This window comes from Camarhynchus parvulus, chromosome 11 (genome assembly GCF_901933205.1).
Source record: "Camarhynchus parvulus chromosome 11, STF_HiC, whole genome shotgun sequence".
Classification (NCBI taxonomy): domain Eukaryota; kingdom Metazoa; phylum Chordata; class Aves; order Passeriformes; family Thraupidae; genus Camarhynchus; species Camarhynchus parvulus.
In genome coordinates this window covers 18,183,132-18,200,284 of record NC_044581.1, presented here as the reverse complement: position 1 = coordinate 18,200,284, position 17,153 = coordinate 18,183,132, and the positions used below count along the sequence as shown (strand labels likewise).

General features: G+C 42.1%; 1 protein-coding gene across 1 annotated transcript in view; it reads left to right on the top strand.

The window, feature by feature from the left end:
• CDH11 (cadherin 11) overlaps window positions 1-17,153 on the top strand; it is an 81,369-nt gene that overhangs the window by 30,689 nt on the left and 33,527 nt on the right. Inside the window, exon 2 of the mRNA XM_030956050.1 lies at window positions 9,181-9,302. The gene's annotated coding sequence lies outside the window, so the exon portion shown is untranslated. The remainder of the gene's footprint in view (window positions 1-9,180; window positions 9,303-17,153) is intronic.

Below are 17,153 nucleotides of genomic sequence, written 5' to 3'. Positions count from 1 at the left end.
CTGCTGTGCCCACCCAGACCCTGCCCTGCCCAGCCTGAGGCCGTTCCCTCTGCTCCTGTCCCTGTTCCCTGGAGCACAGCCCGACCCCCCAGCTGTCCCCTCCTGGCAGGAGCTGTGCAGAGCCACAAGGGCCCCCTGAGCCTCCTTTGCTCCAGGCTGAGCCCCTTCCCAGCTCCCAGGGAGGTTATTTCCACGCAGTCTTCCTTTTTCTCTAGGGATGTTAACACTGGGCATTCCTTGCTCAGCCCCCCAAAAAAAGCCGCTGAAACTTAGGGAGTAGCTGTGCTTCTGAAGTCTGGTGAAACAGTGGAGACAGGTTCTCAGCATTTGGCCAGTGAGGGTTTGTGGCTTTGTTAGTGTTGTTTTCTGTTGTGTTTGTTTTGTTTTGTTTTGTTTTTTTAATGATCCTTTTATTTTCCTAAATAGATCCTCTTGCTGGTTGAATATAAGTTTACCACATGACTGCCAGTGGTACCCTGGAGCTCATTTATTGTTATTTAAAGAACTGCCTACAGCACCTAGGACTCTCTCCACCAGGCAATATCACTGACAGATACCAGCAGGAATTTTTTCCTAATTGTGCAGTTTCTCTGGAATATGCTGAGCACTTGCACTGTTATTATTTGGTGTTGTGTATTTCTACTTCACAACCATTGTTTGGAAGAAACCTCCTAATGCACTTGCTTGTAGCTTGTTATAATTACACCACAGAAAATTAAAGCTTTGGGCGGCATAACGAAGAGCAGACAAATGTTAAATATTAATATTGTCAACTATTCTGGTTCATTTTGGCTGTGAAATTTGGTGTTATGAACATGTATTACCTGCTGCAGCTGAAATACAGATATGTGCTCAAGTTACAGCTCCAAGACCAGATGGGAAGGCAGGTTAGCAAATAACAAAGTAACTCCATAAAAAATATTAGTGTATTGTAATTTATGGAGTGATATCCTGAAATTATACGTGATGGAAAATCATGCCATCCTTGCTATAAATATTGCTGAAATTCTGCAAAACTCTATTAGTTGTGAGTAGGAACTGCACAGCAGGCATCAAGAAATGCTCCCAGTCCTTTCTCATCTCCCAGGTTCTTACTCACTAAGTATTTAGCTCTGCTTTTAATGGATATTTCGTAATTTTATTAGATATTTCTTAAAAATTATATACATATATATAATATACATAAATATATATATATGTGTGTGTGTATATATTATATATATACAAATAAATGCTATTATTACAATATCAAAATATCAGTTGCTCAGTATTGTTCAGTCCTGAAAACTGAAATTGCCAATTGAAGAAGATGTGGGGGTTGTTTTCCTTTTTGAATCAGTAATGTTCATCTTGTCTGTCTGCACTTCTTTAGGCTTTCTTTTGTCCACACTTAAAGACTGCTTCATGGACAAATTAATGTGCTTGACATTGCCTTGTCCTTGATTGAGAAGCCAAGTGTGTAATGTCCTTTGAGGAAACACAAAAGGAAATGAGGAAAAGCCAGTGAGGAAGGACAGAGACAGAATGGCTTCTGGGTGACCTAAAATGAATTTACAATCCATTTTCCCTTCCTGCCACCCTCCCTAGATCTAGACAAGCTGTGACCTCTGGGAGTCTGGGAGGAGAATGGAATAGGAATAGGCAAAGGGATATATTTGGTCCAGAAATAAGACTGAATGAAACTTTTTTAAAAGCCTTACAAATGTTTGAAGAGTCATTGCAGGGTTTGCAATAGGGTCCCCAGAATGAATAATGAATCTTCCTGGGCTGACAGAGATATTCAGTGAGTTGAATGAGGCTCACAGAAATTCAGAAACATCAGATCTCTGGGGTGGCTTTGAACAACTCCTCTTTTCTTTATTTATTAATAAAAGGAAGAAGGTAGGAAAAAATGTCCCTGAGACCAAAGAATTCTGTCTCTCTTGAGTCTCTTGGACAGACTCTGAGCTATTCTCCTTTATGGTATCTCTGATGTCCCAGAATTATTCTTCCTTGGGTGTCTCCAGTGGACCTGGAACCAGCAGGATGATTTTGTAGAACATTTATATAAAGATTTTTCCAAAGGTTAGTTGAATTTATTTTCTGTGCCGAGTGTCCCCTACAGCTTGACTAATGGGGGCATTCAGCATATACTTCAGTGGCTCTCAATTTTTAGGTTTTCTTTTCAGATCACTAGAAGAGATTGATAAAAGAGAGCAGAAGAAAGCCAGAGGAAAGAAATAGAGAACAGCCTCCTGAAAGATAATATAAATAGAGCACCAAATGCTAGTGAAGACAGCCTCTGGTATGGATTTGCTCTAGAGGAAGGATCTGGCCATTCATGTTTAGTGGAAGAAAAGCACCAAAGAATAGGAAAGGAGAATGGCAAGGAAAATGGCAAGGGGAGGATGCAAACCAGAAAAAAGCCCCCAAAACTGTAGGGCAAATTTGCTATAGAAATCTTTCAGTGCTGACAAGCTCCCAATCCGTAGTGTCTGACATCTGCTGCCAGTGGAAGCTGAGCTCCAGTGTGACTCAGAAGGCTTCAGAGCAGCTCTGTGTGCCTGCTGCACTGGCAGGAACTGATTTGGTATGCTCTGCATGTAGAATTTGCTTTTCCAAGGGAGAATATATACGAGCCTTTTACTGGTAGCGGCTCAAGAACAAAGGTTTGAGATAATCTGCTAGACAACGAAAATAAAAAGTCAAGTTTTTAGAGTACAAATGAAGTGCTTTTCCCACATGTAGGTAATTTAAATTATATAGAGTGTGGTACATAGAAATATTTATTTAAGCATGAAAAACTTGTATAATTTTTAATTCATATTTATTTACATGCATATACATCTATATAAGTGTGTATGCACAAAAAGTCTGTAGCTGCTTGCTGTGGATCCAAAATGCTTCCAAATTTAGATTTTCGAGGAAGCTCAGGGAAGCTGGAAACATTGAAACAGAGGGCTTGATTTATGATATCTAAAATGACAGAACACACCTGCCTGCAGGCTTCCCAGTGCACTTGTATTCCTGGTACCTGGGTAGGACGGGGCTGCAGCAGCATGAGGATAATTAATACAGACTTCCCCCTCCAGGGCCCATCGTTTGCCTCCAGGCCCTTGTGACCCAAAAGCAAGAAAAAGCTGATAAAGTCATATTGTATGGGTGAGCACAGGACTGGGCACTCATGTGATTTGCAGAGGGATTTTGGAGGGAGGTTAATTTGTTCCTTGTAAGCCCACATGAACCTTTTCTGTCCTGCTGGGTAATTTAGCCTCAGATGGGTGAGATTTGGGCTTTAGTCTGCAGACTGTTAACATCCTGCAAAGCACTGAGATGTGGTTTTGTCTCTCACGAGAGCACACAGCTATTCTGCCCCTGAGCTTCCTTTCTGCCTGGCTTGTGCTCTCCCAGCTGGGTGTTGGGGTGCTGGGCTTGGCAGAGCTGCTCTGCTCTCCTGGCTGCCTGTCTGTGCCACAGCAGTGTGGGTGGACAAGGGTTGGGAGCACCAGGGGAAATGTTTGGGTAGAGTATAAAGTCAGAATAGTTCATAAGAAAGCAAATCAGGCTGTTAACCTGCTTAGAAGAGAACCTTGTTTGTGTGAAACCTTCTCTGCAGCTCTCACGTTTTGTCCTGCACAAGGCATCCCCCTCGAGTGGAGAGGTGCTTTCCTCCTGGACAAAGGTACAGGACTGTACAACACTTGAGCCAAATTCTGGTTTTGATCCTCATTTTATGTCAGGCTTCTTGTGTTGAGAAGGGCTCCTCCAGGCTGATCCCTGTGTGTGGACACAGGCATTAGCTCTGCCCTGCCTCGGAAGCAGAGGGCAGCAGAACCATCTCAGGGGCTGCAGGGTTCTGGTGGTACAGGGACAGTGTGTGCTCCTGTCCCTGCTGCTCAGGAGCGAGCACAGGGCAGGGAAAACACCCCCAGCTCTGAAATCAGTTATTTACCCTGGCCTGCCAACAGACCTGTCACTGGGGGTGTGTGAGGAAGGCAGATTATCCAAATTGCTCTTCTGTCCTTCCTGCTGCAGTTCTTGCCCTTTGCTTTGTGCCTTTGCACCTGACCATATTTCAGCACAAGATGGGAACCCTTACATGTCCATGTCCACACAGAGACCTTGGTCATGCTGCTGGTGTCAGCTGTGGACATTAATTAAGCAACAGCCTTAATAACCTAAATAAATTTTGAATTTGGAGCTGCTTTTGGTGGTGCAGTTGGACCAGGTGTCCTCCAGAGCCTCTTCCCATCTGAATTATCCTGGGCTGCTCTGTTGGTTGCTTACTGTGGGATTCCCGTTGCTTGGCTCAGCTGCCTGGAATCAGAGGGAAAAACAGTTTCTCCTGCAAGGTGATTCCAAGCATGAGCTTATTTACTTGCTAAGACAATGGCTAGCACAGGAGCAATTTTTACACAGCTAAGGAAAATCACCTTGGTCAAGGCCCCCAGATCCGAGTTCTCCAGAAGGGTTAAATAATCCCTGTTGTACACTGAGACTTAAACCCCAGTGCAGATCCATTTTTTTATACCTAAACAGAGATTACTCTATATAAAAATATGGTGTGGTGCTGTGGTGTGTATTAGGGCCTAGAATAAAACTCAGAGAGCTGACAGGAAGCAGATTTTGTTGAAACTGTGTTCCTGAAATGCAAATTGCAGAAATAATCATAATAATTTCATGCAAATTATATTTATACAGATGATCCAGCTTCAGGAGGAAGGGGAGTTTGGGTAGTGCACAGCACAGAGCAGCAAACACCAAAAACAGCAATAGGGGAAGTCAAGTGTAAATTTTATTTTAAGACAGAACTTATACCTACATCTTTAGAACAGTTAATTATTCAGTGAGGAGAGAAGTGAGAGAAGAAATGGGGAAGCTCTGCACCCAAACAGCAGAGATCCTCAGCTGGCATGTGGGAGCTCTGAGTTTTATATGGATTATGCATTTTTCAGAGGTGAAATGTTTTATAGTGTGCCTTTGCTCACTTTCAGCAAGGCTCCAAGGTTAAGTGACATGTGGCAGGGCCAAACTGCAATTCATGATAGAACCATGGAAAGCTCACATATTCCTAAAGCTTTGTGATTGTGAGCTCAAACCTGCATAATTTTTATTTTAAATTACATTAGCTTCCTTTCTTTTTATTTTTGTTTTTTATTTGACCATTATTGATGTTGTTTATTGCATACATTCTGAATATTTAATATGAGTAATCTGTTTCATAGGTCATGAATACTTGCATTTTTTGTAGGCTTGTAATAATTAATCACAGGGGGGAAAAAGCCCTTGAGCCACTCAGTCCATTGGCTTGGGCTGTATAAAAATTTTGTTCCTATATTGGATTTGAGTAAGTAGTTTATGATCAATAATTCAGTCAAGAAGTTTTGACTTCTCCAGGTTTTAATTCAGCCATGCAGATGTCTCTGGCACTTTGAATATGATCAGCATTCTTTGCTTAAGCAATAATTTAGATTATTAGGGTTTTTCTTTAATCATTGTATGTGGTGTCAGTTGTGTTTCCATAGGCACTTCTCCAGCAAATTGTAATCAAATAACTATTTATGTGGAAACCTGAGGCAATGGAGTTCTGACTGTGTTAGAAATGCTTTTTGAAGTGTCATATTTATGGAATACTTTAGTCTCTTTCTGTCAGTTCTGTGATATTTACCAGAATTTCCATTGGGCTTGAAAAGAGTTGCAAAAATCTGGCACCATTTCATTTCAGAAACTCATCCCTGATGCTTTTGGATTTGGCTGTAAGTTGGACCTAAACATATGTAGTTAGAAATCCACAGTTTAAATCCTTTTGTGATTGTGAGCAATTTGTCTCTATTTCATTAAACTCTCAGATATGCTCCCAAGTTTATTTCTGGAACTGCTCTCCTGGAAATATTTAATTTTAGGGGTACAGTGGACGCAATTTTTCTCCAATTTGAGATTGTTGTGGATTTCTAATATTTTTCATCTCTTTTGATAAGAGTAATGTACCTGGGTGTTTTTTAGAGGGACAAATGTGTGCGCAGTGCATCAGGAAAAGGGAAAATGAAAATAAACAGAGGTTTGGGGTTGTTTTGGGCTTCCTCGGCATAAATCTCGTATTTTGCGTGCACCTCGATTGTATCGGTTTATTCACTTTGCCAAACGGCCCACAAAGCTGTGAATATTTATTTAGTGCTGTTCCTAATCGTTTTTCTAATAGGGAATTATTTGGGTACAATGAAAGACATTTGTAAATGAAGCAGATAAGCGCTTTGGCAGACAAGGAGTGTTTTGTCCGGCACAAGAATTCTATTGTCCACTGCTTTAGTTGTCAAGTGCCTGGGGAGCCCAGGATTTATGATGATGTTACAATGGCCCTTTCAGAGGGGACTCTAAGAAGCTGTGAGATTCCGTTCCTCTGCTTTTCAGACTCCCAAATCTTTTTGTGGTGCGAGGACAATGCCGGATTCAGCCGCTGCCCGGGCCGCTCTCCCAGCGGCCTAGCGCAGCCATTGCCCCGGACAATGGGCCGGGCCTTGCCCGCTCCCGGCCGCCTGTGCGAGCGGCCCCGCCAGGCCCTCGGCAGCCCGGCCCTGAGCCGCGGCTTCTCTCGCCCCAAAAACCCTCCTTAGGCCGTGGGCTTTAAAGAGACACTGTGGCAAATCTCTTTGGAGCATTGGAACTGTTTAACGGATTTATTTTTTAAAAAAAGTTTTCTTGTAATTGTAATTGGACTTTGAAACAGCCTTCTGTAAATACAGCAGTTGGGGGCCCTTGGCTTTTTGCCCTTTTGTAAGCGTTATAAAGTTATTGGAACTCCTGAAGGCATATTCAGCTGCAGAGAAAATAGGGAAATAAAAATGTTATACAGTAAGTAATAGGCATCTGATAAATGAAATGGTAATAGGAAGTAAATAGGTATCTGACACCTAAATATCAATTACTCAATTAAACTGTTCTGTCTACAGTCACAAGGATGGAAATAGTCTCAAATTATATTTTTAATGAAAATTGACATCTGGAGGAGTTTTTCTTTGCTCGATGTTAATATGAAGATTTATTTACTTCTAATGCTACAAAAAGTATCAGTTTGTAACCCCTGATATTTGTTGAAATGCAGTGTGACTGCAGAATAGAGGTTGTAATTGGCAGTGAAATGATCATTTGCCATTTATTATCTTTTATTCTTTAAGATGCTCACTGTGGTTCCATGATTGGCGCCTTTCCTGGTGGCCAGGTGGATGCAGTAAATGGAGCTGCAGGTCAGGTGGGGACTGGCAGTGGCTGTTACCAAATCTCTGAGGCTTTTAAAGACAAAAGAGCTTAAAAAATTGGATGGTAGGGATATTTAAGAGGATATTTTGAGAAGTCCTTATCCAAGCAAATTCAAATGCCTCGGGCATAAAGGAGTCTTGAGCTGCAAAGTCATCCATAAAGATGTTGTTTTCTGTAAAGATATTGAACAAATTCTCAAAATGAGGGAGTTTATTCAGTTTCAGTCATTCATATGAATTGTGAATTAGTTCAAAAGGGTCCTTTATTTAAAAAAATATCTGCAAAATGAATATATTTCAAAATGCCATAGGTACTTCATAGCATGAATGTGTGGAGTATTTTTACCAACCAAGTGCTTTTATATTAGTAGCTCAGTCATCACACAAATCATCACTTCACAGAGCTTAACCTTAGCAAAATGCACTGTCTAGGAATGTGCTTTTATGGCACGTATATCCCAAATTTTTAAAAAAGACTCAGTGTATTTGCAGTCGTGAGGGGCCACAGAAGCCACATGAATTTATTTCTTCCTTTGGTGGAGCAAGAGTGAAATATGTTTGTGCAATACTGAATATAAAATAGCCAGTCAATGCCTGTTTCCTTTTCAACACTTGTGCTGGGAACTCTGAAATTCCACCTGTGCTGCTGAACTGTTTTTTTGCAATTAAAACTTGATTGGTTTAACAGGGGTGAAAAGTGGGTATAAAATGAAGGATTGATACAGATGAGGTACTGTCAACAATTAAACACTACAGAAAATTACTGACTTGAATCTATCAGCCCAAATTACAGAGGCTATTTCTTAATAATTAAATAATTAGTTCTAGAAATTTTCAGTTAATACATTTGGAGGTACTAGGGAATCTAGCCTGGTTTCCTTGGCTGGAATGGATCTTAGTTCTAGAATTCAGTTAGGGCTGTTTAAGTGTCCATCAAGGTCTCAAATGAACCTCAGGAATGCAGTGCCTGTACCAGTAGGTAACAACAGATCACACTGAGTATTTCCTTTGCATTCAGTCACATTAATTATATTTTAACTATATTTTACTTGTGTGGGGACATTGTTAGAAACACCTGGGATGATGAGGTGTGAAATGATGAGGTGTGAGGATGACTGCTCTGGGAAATTGTGACCATCCTTAATGTACCAATTTAAATTCAAGACTTGTCATGAGAAATGACTCAGCAGGTTTCTTCTTTGTTCCTGCTCCCTTTGTCCAGACTGACTCAACTTCCTGCCCTATTTATGAAAGAATTGTGACTACTGAAACAGCTGTAGATGAACTTCTTACAGGCAGAGGTGCCTCTTACTTGTTTGGGTTTTTTTGGGTTTGTGATTTTTTGGGTTTTTTTGTTTGGTTTTTTTTTTGTCTTCTCTTATGTATTTTTTCACTACTGTAGTGGCAGTTCCACTTCCTAAAATAATCTTCTCCCTTTTCCATCATAATGATAAACCCACTAATTTTCTAATATGCCTTTAGAGCTCTTAGAAATGTTCAAAGCACGTCTTGCTGGTTAATGGCATCTGCAGCTGTTCCTTTTTTCACTACAGTGTGTCTTGTCTTGGATAACATTGCCAGAACAGATTTTTTCCATAGATAACACAAAAGAGATGTGAAAGAATTTTGATATGGCCTCAAGCATTTTAGTTATGGGAACATTGTAGCAAAAATGAGTGTTAAATATTCCAGGTTGGATGGGGCTGGGATGGTGGGAGGTGTCCCTGCCCATGGCAGGGGTGGCACTGGGTTATCTTTAAGGTCCTTTCCAAACCTGGACTTCTGTGATTCTAGGTAAAAGCTATTTATTAATTGTAAGTAGTATTTAATTGCTTATCTTTAGACTCTCTTTAGGCTGCTGTGGTAGTTTATAGGCCAGGCTTCAGTTTCCTTTTTTATGGTCCCACCAATAGTTTGGATTTCAAATGTCCTTTTTCCTTCTTTGCAGCCAGAGCTGAAGTAGTGGCTGAGTGGCAGCAGAGGGCTGACAGGTGTCACAGCTCCTGAAGTGGCATTTCAGATGTGTGGAATATGCTACATCAACTGGCAGCAGGTTTCCAGTGGGTGAAGGTAAGTCCTGCATCCAGCCCTGTGATCTCCTGAGGGATGTCAGGGGTCCATGGCTGGGACCTTGTTTCTGTAGTGTCTACAATGTTTGTGCAGTGTAGGGAACATTTCTGCAGGCACTGACCCCTCAGAGAGTTTAACCAGAGCTCCTGATAGCTGTCAGCTGTAGGACACAGACCATCCTTCTACCTCTGTACAGCACAGTTTGATAAGAGACATGTTGTGAATCCCTTTTGTTGAATTTCTTGTTTTAAACATCAAAGTATCACTTGAAAATTCACAGCAGTGGAACACTGAGGAACAGGACTGTAAGAATTTTTCTGGTATTTAGGTTTACAACTGGAAGTGATCAGTCAAACAGGTTCATACTTTCCTTATTCTAGTGGGTGATTAATTCCACATTTGGACTCTTTCTCTGATATTTTGTGCTATACTATTGAGCTCAGTATAACTGCTCAGACGGGTTAGGAAAGTAACTTCATGGTGACCCTCAGGCTTCAGAGAAGGTGGAAAGTGTGGAAGTGTAGAGTTTGGGAATCTAGACGTAAAACTAGTTGGATCTGCTGCTCTGATGCCTTTAATTTTTCAAATCCTCTGTGACTTTCAGTTGTGCTGTTGCTGCAATTCCACAGAGGTGAGTGTCCATTGTTTGTTTCGAAGTTTAACACAGAAACAGATTAGGTGTAATAGATAATAAATATCTAAACACTGTCATTTATACAGAATCAAAGGCACGAGCCCACCTGAATTGTGTGGGATAAAAAGTACAGTGCCAGGATATAAAAGTTCTTTGTCTTGCTGACTCATTCACACTTTCTACATTCCATTCACTCAGGTCCTGCTTGACAGATGCTTAATTTCAGTGAAAATCCCTTAAATGACAATTATCTTATTTCTGGCAGCCAAATGGACCAACACTTCAACATCCTTGTGAGCAGCTCTATGGGCTGTGTGTGTGTGCTGTCCTCAGATGTGGGGAGGGGGCTGCAGCAGCCAGGCTGGGTGACACCAACAGCACTGGGCTGAATTTACTCCTGAGCAACGGCAGAGCTCAGCATGGCAGATTCTGAGCACAAAAGCCACGATTGCAAACAGTGCTCAGCTCTTGTTCAAATCCAGTTTCTCGACAGAACGATTCTAAAGAGGGTTTGGTTGGAGGACGTCCTGACTAGGTTTCAAATGCATTCCTGGGTATCAGAAGACATAGAGAAAATATCTGAAATTAGTTCTGCATGTCTCTGCTCCATGCACAGTTACATGAATTTTCTCACCACAGTTTTCCCTCTTTTGGCATTTTCTAATATCTCAGTTCATGGTTTAGTTCAGGCCCCTTTCTACTCCACTTGTTCTTGACTTCAGAGCTACTTCCAAACAGACTTAATTTTTAGCAATTAAAGGACTGTGAGAATAAGCTTAAAGTAAAGCAGCCCATCACTCTCACTAGTGTGTGAGATAAGTGAATTTTAACTGGGTCCCTACCAAAGTTTTATCTGACAAAGTGTTGTCTTTTTTTTTCATGGACTTCTTTGCATTTCAGAGTTAAAGCAAATAATTTGTGAAAGAAAGCTTCCTGCAGAGAGACTGTGGGACGTTCCCTCTGCTTGGAGTGTGAAGTGTCTCCCTGCAAATGAGGAGGAACAAGAGCTGCTTTTGTTGATTATCATGTAAACCTGTGACTCCATATGCTTCCTAAATTCTCTTCCCTTCTTTTGAAGGATCTTTCTTAAATTACTTCCAGCTGTGCCTATTCAGGAATGCAAATTTCCTGTTACAGTATCTGGATAATGACAAGAGTTGAGAAGGTAAAATATTCATGTTTAACTATTGTTCATGGAACAAAGAGCAGCGGGGCAGACAGCAAGGCCCTGCTGAGCTGCTGGGGGCTGTGACACAGCCTTGGCTCAGTCACTGCAGAAGGTGACCAGGGAGCTACAGGAACGGGGAATATCCTGGCTGGACATTTTCTTCCTGTGCTGCATGGATTTTCTGTACTGAATTTCAAGAGAGATTGAGGATAAGCACAACAGATACACTTCCCTATGATCATATTATTCTGTAAAGCATCCCACAGGAATAAAGGGTCCTCAGGACCCCAAAGAAGAATACTTTCATAGAGTCATCAAATCAGGGAATCCCAGAATGAGTTGGGCTGGGACCTAAAAGGCCACCCAGTGCCACCCCTGCCCTGGCAGGGACACCTTCCACTGTCCCAGGCTGCTCCAGCCCCAGTGTCCAACCTGGCCTTGGGCACTGCCAGGGATCCAGGGGCAGCCCCAGCTGCTCTGGGCACCCTGTGCCAGGGCCTGCCCACCCTGCCAGGGAACAATTCCTCATTCCCAATACCTGACTGAATTTCCCCCTGTCAGGGTGAAGCCTGTGCCCCTGGCACTGCAGCTCCTGGTGCTGAGCCCCTCTCCAGCCCCTCTCTCTCCCTGCAGCCCCCTCAGATCCTGGAAGGCTGTGATGAGTTCCTCAGATGGGATGAGAAACTGAAGTTCGCTTCCTAAATCTATAAATTAGTGCTGTAGAATGCATACTTTGCCTCTTTCATATGTAATATGTCATTCTTAGCTAGATAGACCATAATGGGAAAACCAGGCCGTTCACAATGCACAGAGGACATCTTGGAATGAAATTCCTCTATAGTTTTGTTTTTGCACAGATGGCATGTGGAAAGAAAATTAATTTTCCTTTGGAATCCCTGTCCTGCATGTTGAACCCAGCCTACAAGTCGGACCAGAGTGCTCCCCCTCCAGCTGCCTTTTATCCTTTCTCACATCTTCACTTCGCTTCTGTACAGATATCCACTTCTGTAGGTTTTTAAAACCTGAATTTTGAATTCTCAGTGTCAGCCCACAGAAGACACACAGTGTACCTGCAGGATTAGCTCGTTACATGTATTTTAGGATGGATATTAGTAATCTAAACGAAATCGGCTCACATGTGAGGGCAAAAGCTTTGATTTTAGTAGGATGACACTCCAAAGTACAGGGAATCTCCAGCTGGCTCTTAAAGAAATGCCTGAGAGTGAACTGTTAAGAAGAGTAAGTGTCATTTCGCATAGTCTGTGCAATGAGATGGAGTCTGAATTTATTACTTCTGCCTTTTTGGTTCTCTTCAAGACCTTGCTTGAGCTGAAAAATCTTTGGAAACATTGTTAGGATAATTATAAGACCTAATCTGGTCAAACAGATACCAAAGAAGAATGCTTATTTTGTTAGAAATTACAATGGCTTCAAAGACATCAAGTGGGGAAATACATTGACACTGTCCTGTCTCTTATGGTCTCAGTACTTACTAACATGGACATTTCAGGTTTTCCTATCTACTTTTTAATAGAAAATTATTTCCATGTTGCTTTGAAAGAATCTTCAATGTGGAAGAATGCTGAAATGAGTGATTTGTTTTTGGAAACAATGAACATGTACCTGAGCTGAAATTCAGCTTTTTGTGGCAAAAGAGTTTGTTCCTGGTTGAATCCTGAAACAACTGAGTCATCAGAGACTCATCCCTGCATTTTCCAGCTTTCTGGGGAATCCCAGCCGTGTCTGGGCTGCAGGGTGGAGCTCTGGAGCAGGAGCTGGAGCAGCCTGGCTGGGCTAAGGAACGGGAAACTCCGAAATCCCCCCCCAGGATGAGATTCCCTGAGGAATTTGCACTGCACAGGCTGCAGAGATTGGCCAGCAGAGGAGAAAGGCCATTAAAAGATTGATCCATTGACTGAAAACCTCCCCAAAACTCTAATTTCTGGGTCAAAATAACCTCAAATACTTGGAAATTGTGCTCCAATAAAATGAACTGGTAAAAGTTCCACAGTTGCTTCAAAGGTGAAAAGTGGGAATTAAAAGCGAAATCGGAGTTTTTCTGAAACAATTTTAGTGGGAAGTTGTGGATAAAACTGTTGTCAGCTTTAACAATAAATACATAAATATACAGTGTGTATATACACACACATGTATACCTATATACAGATATCTCTGTGTGTATATATATATATATATATAAGTATGTGTATATAGATATAGTTGCTCACTTTGTGTTTTAATAGTGATGGTGAGGAGGAGAATAATAGCATATTTAAAATTTATACTATAGTGTCCCCAAGAAAAAATACACATAGCCAGGACTAGAAAAATAAACCCAAGAGAAGAGTAAATAGCATCCCTTTCACATATATATTGCACATGAAAAGATGGCTGTGCACTCAGTCTTTCATGGTTTCATATGCAATAAAAACTATTTGAATTCTGCTCAGATGTTAGTTTGCTGTCTCAAAAATTGACATATTCTGTATGCCATAAAATAAATCACAATTTAGTGTTTTTAATTCTTTTGAGGTGTTTAACCCAGCCAATTACTACGTTGTTAGTCACAGTTGAAGAAAAACTTAAAAATGTATCTGGCAGGAACACTTGCTGATATAACCATGCAGCAGATGCAGTTTCTGTGGCTTTTCTCATCTGTATAAACACTAATAAAGACACACAAGTAGTGATTGGTAAAATCTAATGTAATGCAAAGGTTTTTTCCCTCTCCATTCCTGACAACCTGCATTTGCAAGCACTCAGTTACTTTTATTTTAAAATGGCTTTTCAATTACATTCTGCTGCTGTAGGGGAAAGCTTTTTGACAAAGGCATGACATAAACCATTTCTATTGCAGCTCCATCATAGCTTCCACAGCTAAACTAGACTGGACAGTTCATTAAAAAGAAAAATTAATAGTACAAGGTTGTAGGGAAACAATAACAGATTATGACTGGCCTGTGGCAGCCCACTGAATTCATGTAGTGGAATAAAAATGATTCCCTTGTCTCATAAATGAAGGCTTGTTCCAAGGTTTTAGGTGAAGTCTCTCCTGTTCCTTTACAGGGAAAAGCTGTCCAATTTCTGGTCTATAAAAGCAATACTTGTAATCACTGCAGGAGAATAATGTGGATTTTTTGGGATAGAAAGCAGCCATTTGATAGTCATTGAATAGATAGTAATAAACATAATACCAAAGAGAATGGCATAGAATACAACATACTAAACAGATACCTTAAAGCAAAAAAGTAACTCTCTCAGGGCTGGTCAGGGGGAGGAGGGACAAAATGAGAATGGAGTCAGGACATGATCCTATTTTTATTTATCTAACGTAGTAACTGCTGTAGACCAGGCTAAATTTGCTATGTGCAGTGTGCCGAAGCCAAAGTGTTTATGATTCCATAGCAGTTCTTTCAGGTCTGCTGCTGCTACCTGTGTAGCGTCATGTGTGATTTCTCTCTTGCTCGAGGCTGTTCTTAAACTTGGTTTAACTTGTTCTCTGACTTGGTGCAACCAAGTCCTAAAGCCTCCCTCTAGATGGGAGTGCATATTTTCCCCAGTTTCGTCAGGGTTCTGTGGCTCAACTTTTCTGTATAATTCTGGTATGTGTGGCAAGCAGACAGACTCAGACTTTAATGCTGTAATCTGAGTTTCATTATATTGATGCCATAAATTCCTGTCTCAGAAGATGTTTCAAAGAGTATGGGCTCTGGGATGCATTACCCATTTCTTTTGGCCAGTAGCCACAGCCTCCTAATGAATTCAATGGGATAATGGGAGAGGCCAGGAAAGGGGAAGTCTGAGCCAACATAACATTTGGAATCAAAAGCAGGACTGACCCTGAAGGGTATTTTCTGGTTCTGTTTATGAACACAATCTTCTTTTAGAAACAACAGCCTAAAATACTGAATATTCATGGTCATGGGGTCTGACCCCCTGTACTTTTGCAGCTTTTTCCCTTCTTTTACAGGAGAACTTGGCCATTTGGCCTCCAACTCTCCCATCTCTCCCCGCAAAATGGAAGAGCAGATTACATAACCTGCACAGCCTGGCCACTGTCAGAGGCCTCCTGGCCGTCCTGGCTGGGGTCCGTGCCATCAGCTGCATTTTGTGAACCAGGGTGTCACTGAAGCAAAAATAACCAACCAAGCCAAAGGCTCTGCCTTGACCTCCTGAGCTGTTCGCATACTTTCTTACTGCAGGCAGCATGTGTGACTTGCAGCACGCTGGGTAAAAGATATTCCCTATTTATTCCAGGAAACGTGCTCACACAAACATTTAGCACTCACTAATGAGCTGTTCATCCCAAGGCTGGGAGCCAGCTGCAGCCTTCACTGCTCTGCTGGCCTGTTCTTGAGCCCAAAGGTGCCAGCTGTGTCTCCTGTCCCCCTCTGCCACGTGTGAGGCCCAGGAGAGAACAGCCCCATCCCAGAACAGGCTCACCCAAGCACAGCTCAACAAAGACTGTGCTGTGCTCTCTCCCAGCAAAGCCCCTGGCCCACCGGTTATCACCCCTCTGCTGCTCCCAGCCTTAGCACAATGACACCGGAGTTGTGTGTCCAACAATTGGAATGACCACTTTTCTCCTTGTTGGTTTGTAGTCATTGATTTGTTTTATATTTAACAAATACAGAAATAATTAATTGTTTAAGTGGGAAAACTTCCCAGCAAAGAATAGAATGGTAGTGACTTTTTAACAGCTGTCAAAACCACTGTCCCAAGCAGGGGCTGGTGCTCTGTTGGGTTAGGGTTATCCAGGTTCCCTCTGCTCCCCATGTGCTGTTCCCTCTGCTTCCTCTGCTCACACGAGGCTGACATATTGCCCTTTGCCCAGCCGAGTGCTTTGCCTCTGAGCAGTTGTGGAATTACATCCAGGTCTCAGTGCAGGGTCCTTGAAGTCTCCACCAGTTTAATCTGCTGCAGCTTGTTGAACTCATCTAACCCAAAAGAACAGAAATTAAAAGCCAAGACTGTTCTGTTGGCCTAAATTCTAAAGAGTCTAACCAGACAATTATCAGTTCTGATCTTATACAAGTTATGTACAGCTAAAAGTGATGCAGAGGAGCCTCTCTGCCTTTTCCTGATGGAAAAGAACCATCAGCTGCCCCAGGCAGATGTATTGAGGCGTTGGGGGTGGGACCTTATCCCAGAGAACTCAGGGATGGATCCTTCTCCCTGGACCCAGGGCCATTGTTCTGTTTCTAACCCATTATTTTTCCAGAGTCACTGTTAAATTTGCAAACCTGCTCCTCAGGCTGCACTTTCCCCTGGGCTCTGTAGGGCACATGGCAGCCTGTGTTGCTGTGAAAGGTGATTTTCTGGGTGTTGAACAGCACCCTCTGCTCCCTGTGCTGCCTCTGAGCTTTGTGCAGCTCCCAGGCTGCAGTGATTCCACAGCTGAGCCCTGGGGAGCAGTTTCCAGCCCCACCATCCTCCAGTTTTCAGATCTCCTCTCTCCTCCTGTGCTGTTTCCTGCTGCACAAGCAGTTCACTGTGTATGGACCAGTGCATTATTATTTTTACCCTTTCATTTCAAACATACACATAAACCCACTGTGTTACAGCACAGAGTGATCCTGAGCGAAGCAATAAGCCCAAGCAAATCAGGCAATGGCCCTTTGGTCCTTAAATAACTTCTTACAGCCAAATAAATTAACCAAACCCAAGGCCTGGGCAGGCCAAAAGTGATGCTGATGCTGCCTAAGAATCCAGCTGGGTCCTGCTGCCTGTGCTGGCAGCTCACTCCAGCTTGGGCATGTCACAAGCAACTGTCCTAAGGGCTTACAAGGCACTGAAATTTTAACAAGTTCACATTAACAGGTGGAAAATTATGTTTTACACTATTTATTTAAGCCCCATTATTAAATAAGCATTTAGTAAACACTCCAATTGGCAATCTCATTGTTACACCATCATTCGTGTCACATACCATGGTTGGGTTTAGTTCAAGCTGTGTTTACAAACATAATTCAAGTGCCTGTGCATGACCTCTGCCATTATTTTTCCTGCTTATAATATGGATTTGCCATTCCTTGAGTCTGATTCTAAG